Source organism: Electrona antarctica (genome assembly GCF_951216825.1).
Source record: "Electrona antarctica genome assembly, chromosome: 16".
NCBI classification, from domain to species: domain Eukaryota; kingdom Metazoa; phylum Chordata; class Actinopteri; order Myctophiformes; family Myctophidae; genus Electrona; species Electrona antarctica.
This window is the reverse complement of record NC_136797.1, coordinates 1,608,168-1,614,540: the sequence shown is the minus strand read 5'-3', so window position 1 is coordinate 1,614,540 and position 6,373 is coordinate 1,608,168.

The following is a 6,373-nucleotide window of genomic DNA, read 5'->3' as shown; positions in this document are numbered from 1 at the left end:
ATTCCCAAGTGCGAGGAAATACAGGGCTGACAAGAGCCTAGTACAGCCTAATAGAGGCTATTAGAGTCTAGCACAGCCTAGTACACCCCATTCTAGCCTGATCCAACCTAGTATAGCCTAGTACAGACACAAATACCCCACTCTCCAAGTCTATTCTCCCACTAGGCTGGACTAGGCTAGACGTGGGTGTACATGGCTGTACTAGACTACTAGGCTCTAATAGGCTGTTTTCGGTTCTAGTAGACTGTGCTAGGCTGTACTAGCTGGGTCTATTAGGCTGTACGAGGCAGTAAAGTACCCTAGTAGACCCTTGACGATCCTTCATTAACTGTGTGTGTGTGTGTGTGTGTGTGTGTGTGTGTGTGTGTGCGTGTGCGCGCGCGTGCGTGCGTGCGTGCGTGCGTGCGTGCGTGCGTGCGTGCGTGCGAGGAGTAGAGTAGCTTTGCTCAACTTGATTTATACTTGTATTCTCCACTCTGATGAAGGTACATGTTCAGGGGTCATCGACATGCTGTGGTGTACAGTACATTTTTGTCAATTTAATTATTTTGCCACGGACATACAAAATGAGCGGACAATAATATTACCAGAAACACATAAAGAGTAGTTGGATCTACTTAGGATCATAATAGTTCTGCAACTCTGAGAGTTGGACCCTTACACCTGTAAGCGTCCATTTGGTTCCATTCGTACCCTCTCAGAGTTAAGGGGGTGCTTACAAATAAAACATTTGAGAACTACTTGTACTTATTGGACTCATAATGTATATGGAGATCTCTGTATCTGCCTGTCTGCCTGTGTCTAGTGAAAACTGACTGTGAAAAGTGTACTGGTTAAGTAATCAATCAGGCAGGTGTGGGGTTGCCATGGCAATCAATTGGCTGAGGCAGAGGCTGGGAATTCTACAGGTGAGGGGACTTAGGCTAATTAGGTCCACTGGCAGAGCCTGACCAAAGCCTTTTGTGGTGTTTCTCCAGCTGGAATAGGCTAGACTACTAGACTAGGGTGTACGGCTGTACTAGACTATATTTTACACGCACGCACGCACGCACGCACGCACGCACGCACACACGCACGCACGCATGCACGCACGCACGCACAGTTAGATGGCTATACTAGGCTGGATCTGGTTGGGAAAGGCTAGAATAGGGTCTACTAGGCTGTACTGGACTATACTAGGCTCCATTAGGCTGTACTAGGCTCTTGTCAGCCCTGTAGGTCCTCACGCTTGAGATGAACCACTGTGTACACAGGCCATAGTTTTTACATGAGTTTGGGTGCACGGCCAATAGTTTTACATAGGCTATAGTACAGTAATGTCTCCTACAGCCTAATAGAGCCTAGTACAGGCTGTATTAGGCTATACTATGCTTGATCCTGCTGGAATAGGCTAGACTAGGGTGTACTACGCTGTACTGGACTCTAATAGGCTGTACTAGGCTCTTGTCAGCCCTGTAGCTCCTCACACTTGAAATGAACCACTGTGTACACGGGAAATAGTTTTTACATATGTTTGTGTGCACGGCCAATAGGCTATAGTACAGTAATGTCTCGTACAGCCTAATAGAGCCTAGTCCAGCCTACTAGAGCTGAATACAGCCTATTAGAGCCCAGTAGTCTAGTACAGCCTAGTATACCCACGTCTAGCCTAGTGTGGAGAATAGACTAGGAGAGGGGGGGAAGTTATATGGCTGTACTAGGCTATACTACGCTTAATCCGGCTAGACTAGGGTGTACTACGCTGTACTAGACTCTAATAGGCTCCATTAGGCTGTACTAGGCTCTTGTCAGCCCTGTAGTTCCTCACACTTGGGAATAACAACTGTGTATACGGGCAATAGTTTTTACAGGAGTGTGTGTGCATGGCCAATAGTTTTACATGAACATTTCTAGGATATAGTACTCTACTGCCTCGTACAGCCTAATAGACCCTAGTACAGCCTAGCACAGTCTACTAGAGCCAAAAACAGCATATTAGAGCCCAGTAGAGTCTAGGACAGTCATGTACACCCACATCTAGCCTAGTCCAGCCTAGTGAGAGAATAGACTTGGAGAGGGGGGATTTTGGTGGCTGTACTAGGCTATACTAGGCTGGATCAGGCTGGAATAGGCTAGAATGCAGTGTACTAGGCTGCACTGGACTCTAATTGGCCCTATTAGGCTGTATCAGGCTCTTGTAAGCCCTGTAGTTCCACGCACTTGAGGTTAACAACTGCGTACACAGGCAATAGTTTTTACATGAGTTTGTGTGCTCGGACAATAGTTGTACATGGAACATTTCTAGGCTTTTGTACTTTACTGCCTTGTAAAGCCTAATATACCCTAGTACAGCCTAGCACAGTCTACTAGAGTCAAAAACAGCCTATTAGAGCCTTGTAGAGTCTAGTACAGCCATGTACACCCACGTCTAGCCTAGTCCAACCTAGTGGGAGAATAGACTTGGAGAGAGGGGTATTTAGATGGCTGTACTAGGCTATACTAGGCTGGATCAGGAAGGGAAAAGGCTAGAATAGGGTGTACTAGGCTGTACTAGGCTCTTGTCAGCCCTGTATTTCCTTGCACTTGGGAATAACCACTGTGTACACGGGCAATAGTTTTTACAGGAGTTAGTGTGCACGGCCAATAGTTTTACATGAACATTTCTAGGTATAGTACTTTACTGCCTCGTACAGCCTAATAGACCCTAGTACAGCCTAGCACAGTCTACTAGAGCCAAAAACAGCCTATTAGAGCCCAGCAGAGCCTAGTCCAGCCTAGTGGGAGAATAGACTTGGAGAGAGGGGTATTTTGGTGGTTGTACTAGGCTATACTAGACTGGATCAGGCTGGAATAGGCTAGAATGCGGTGTACTAGGCTGTACTGGACTCTAATAGGCCCTATTAGGCTGTACCAGGCTCTTGTCAGCCATGTAGTTCACGCACTTGAGGTTAACCACTGCGTAAGCAGGCAATAGTTTTTACATGAGTTTGTGTGCACGGACAATAGTTGTACATGGAACATTTCTAGGCTTTTGTCTAATATACCCTAGTACAGCCTAGTACAGTTTACTAGAGCCAAAAACAACATTAGAGCCCAGTAGAGTCTAGGACAGCCATGTACACCCACGTCTAGCCTAGTCCAACCTAGTGGGAGAATAGACTAGGATGGGGGGGGGGGGGGGGGGGGGGGTATTTAGATGGCTGTACTAGGCTGGAACAGGCTGGAATAGGCTAGAATAGGGTGTACTAGGCTGTACTAGACTTTATTAGGCTCCATTAAGCTGTACTAGGCACTTGGGAATAGCCACTGTGTGCACGGCCAATAGTTTTACATGAACATTTCTAGACTTTAATGGCTGTAATAGACTTGTCCGTGATAAGAGCTTCTCTTCACACGGGTGGGATTGTTTTCTATTAGCCTGCCGTGTACACCATTATTTTTCTGTGTGACTGCCATGCAGGCAAACACGTGTGGCTCAGCCAGGAATGGTATGCTTATCAAAATATTTCCATTATGCGTTACCATGGCGAGGTATTTCGCAATAAGCGATGTCCAAAACCCATTAAGGACCCCAGGGGGTCCCCAAACCACACTTTGATAACCATTGAAGGACCCCATCGAGACCCATCAAGGACCCCATGGGGTCCCCGAACCACACTTTGATAACCAGTGTTGGACCTCATCGAAACCTATCAAGGACCCCAAGGGGTCCCCGAACCACACTTTGATAACCAGTGTTGGACCTCATCGAAACCTATCAAGGACCCCAAGGGGTCCCCGAACCACACTTTGATAACCAGTGAAGGACCCCATCGAGACCCATCAAGGACCCCAGGGGGTCCCCGGACCACACTTTGATAACCAGTGTTGGACCTCATCGAAACCTATCAAGGACCCCAAGGGGTCCCCGAACCACACTTTTATAACCAGTGAAGGACCCCATCGAGACCCATCAAGGACCCCATGGGGTCCCCGAACCACACTTTGATAACCAGTGTTGGACCTCATCGAGACCTATCAAGGACCCATGGGGTCCCCGAACCACACTTTGATAACCAGTGTTGGACCTCATCGAAACCTATCAAGGACCCCAAGGGGTCCCCGAACCACACTTTGATAACCAGTGTTGGACCTCATCGAAACCTATCAAGGACCCCAAGGGGTCCCCGAACCACACTTTGATAACCAGTGAAGGACCCCATCGAGACCCATCAAGGACCCCATGGGGTCCCCGAACCACACTTTGATAACCAGTGTTGGACCTCATCGAGACCTATCAAGGACCCCATGGTGTCCCCGAACCACACTTTGATAACCAGTGTTGGACCCCATCGAGACCCATCAAGGACCCCATGGGGTCCCCGAACCACACTTTGATAACCAGTGTTGGACCTCATCGAGACCCATCAAGGACCCCATGGGGTCCCCGAACCACACTTTGCTAACCAGTGTTGGACCCCATCGAGACCCATCAAGGACCCCATGGGGTCCCCGAACCACACTTTGCTAACCAGTGTTGGACCCCATCGAGACCCATCAAGGACCCCATGGGGTCCCCGAACCACACTTTGATAACCAGCGTTGGACCCCATCGAGACCCATCAAGGACCCCATGGGGTCCCCGAACCACACTTTGATAACCAGTGTTGGACCCCATCGAGACCCATCAAGGACCCCAGGGGGTCCCTGAACCACACTTTGATAACCAGTGAAGGACCCCATCGAGACCCATCAAGGACCCCAGGGGGTCCCCGAATCACACTTTGATAACCAGCGTTGGACCCCATCGAGACCCATCAAGGACCCCATGGGGTCCCCGAACCACACTTTGATAACCAGCGTTGGACCCCATCGAGACCCATCAAGGACCCCAGGGGGTCCCCGTACCACACTTTGATAACCAGCGTTGCACCCCATCGAGACCCATCAAGGACCCCATGGGGTCCCCGAACCACACTTTGATAACCAGTGTTGGACCTCATCGAGACCCATCAAGGACCCCATGGGGTCCCCGAACCACACTTTGATAACCAGTGTTGGACCTCATCGAGACCCATCAAGGACCCCATGTGGTCCCCGAACCACACTTTGATAACCAGTGTTGGACCCCATCGAGACCCATCAAGGACCCCATGGGGTCCCCAAACCACACTTTGATAACCAGTGAAGGACCCCATCGAGACCCATCAAGGACCCCAGGGGGTCCCCGAACCACACTTTGATAACCAGCGTTGGACCCCACCGAGACCCATCAAGGACCCCATGGGGTCCCCGAACCACACTTTGATAACCAGCGTTGGACCCCATCGAGACCCATCAAGGACCCCAGGGGGTCCCCGTACCACACTTTGATAACCAGCGTTGGACCCCATCGAGACCCATCAAGGACCCCATGGGGTCCCCGAACCACACTTTGATAACCAGCGTTGGACCCCACCGAGACCCATCAAGGACCCCATGGGGTCCCCGAACCACACTTTGATAACCAGCGTTGGACCCCATCGAGACCCATCAAGGACCCCATGGGGTAACCGAACCACACTTTGATAACCAGTGTTGGACCCCATCGAGACCCATCAAGGACCCCTGGGGGTCCCCGAACCACACTTTGATAACCAGCGTTGGACCCCATCGAGACCCATCAAGGACCCCATGGGGGTCCCCGAACCACACTTTGATAACCAGCGTTGGACCCCATCGAGACCCATCAAGGACCCCATGGGGGTCCCCGAACCACACTTTGATAACCAGCGTTGGACCCCATCGAGACCCATCAAGGACCCCATGGGGGTCCCCGAACCACACTTTGATAACCAGTGTTGGACCACATCGAAACCTATCAAGGATCCCAGGGGGTCCCCGAACCACACTTAAGTGTTGGACCCCATAGAAAGTCCTTTCTAGGCTGGAGTAGGCTAGACTATGGCTCTCTGCTGCCCCCCGTTGACAAAATGTTGTAAACACAGACAGGTTCACGAAAAGCAGTGGCGCGTGTTCACGCTCCGGATGAACTATGGGAAGTGTTCCCTGCCGGGTGCACCGGCACTAGTTTGTATACGGGCCATAGTTTCTTACCATTGAAACAACCTGCTGTGAACACCACTTTAATTGTTATTATTATTATTATTATTATCACCGGATCACAATTAAGAAACCAGCAGCACCAGATTCCTGTACTGTGGGGGTGTGTGTGTGTGTGTGTGTGTGTGTGTGTGTGTGTGTGTGTGTGTGTGTGTGCGTGCGTGCGTGCGTGCGTGCGTGCGTGCGTGCGTGCGTGCGTGCGTGCGTGCGTGCGTGCATGCGTGCGTGGCCCCAGAGGCAGATACAGTGATTAGTTTCAGCCACGCCAGGTTAGAGTTACTAGTCGGACCTGTTACACCTCTCTCTCTGTCTC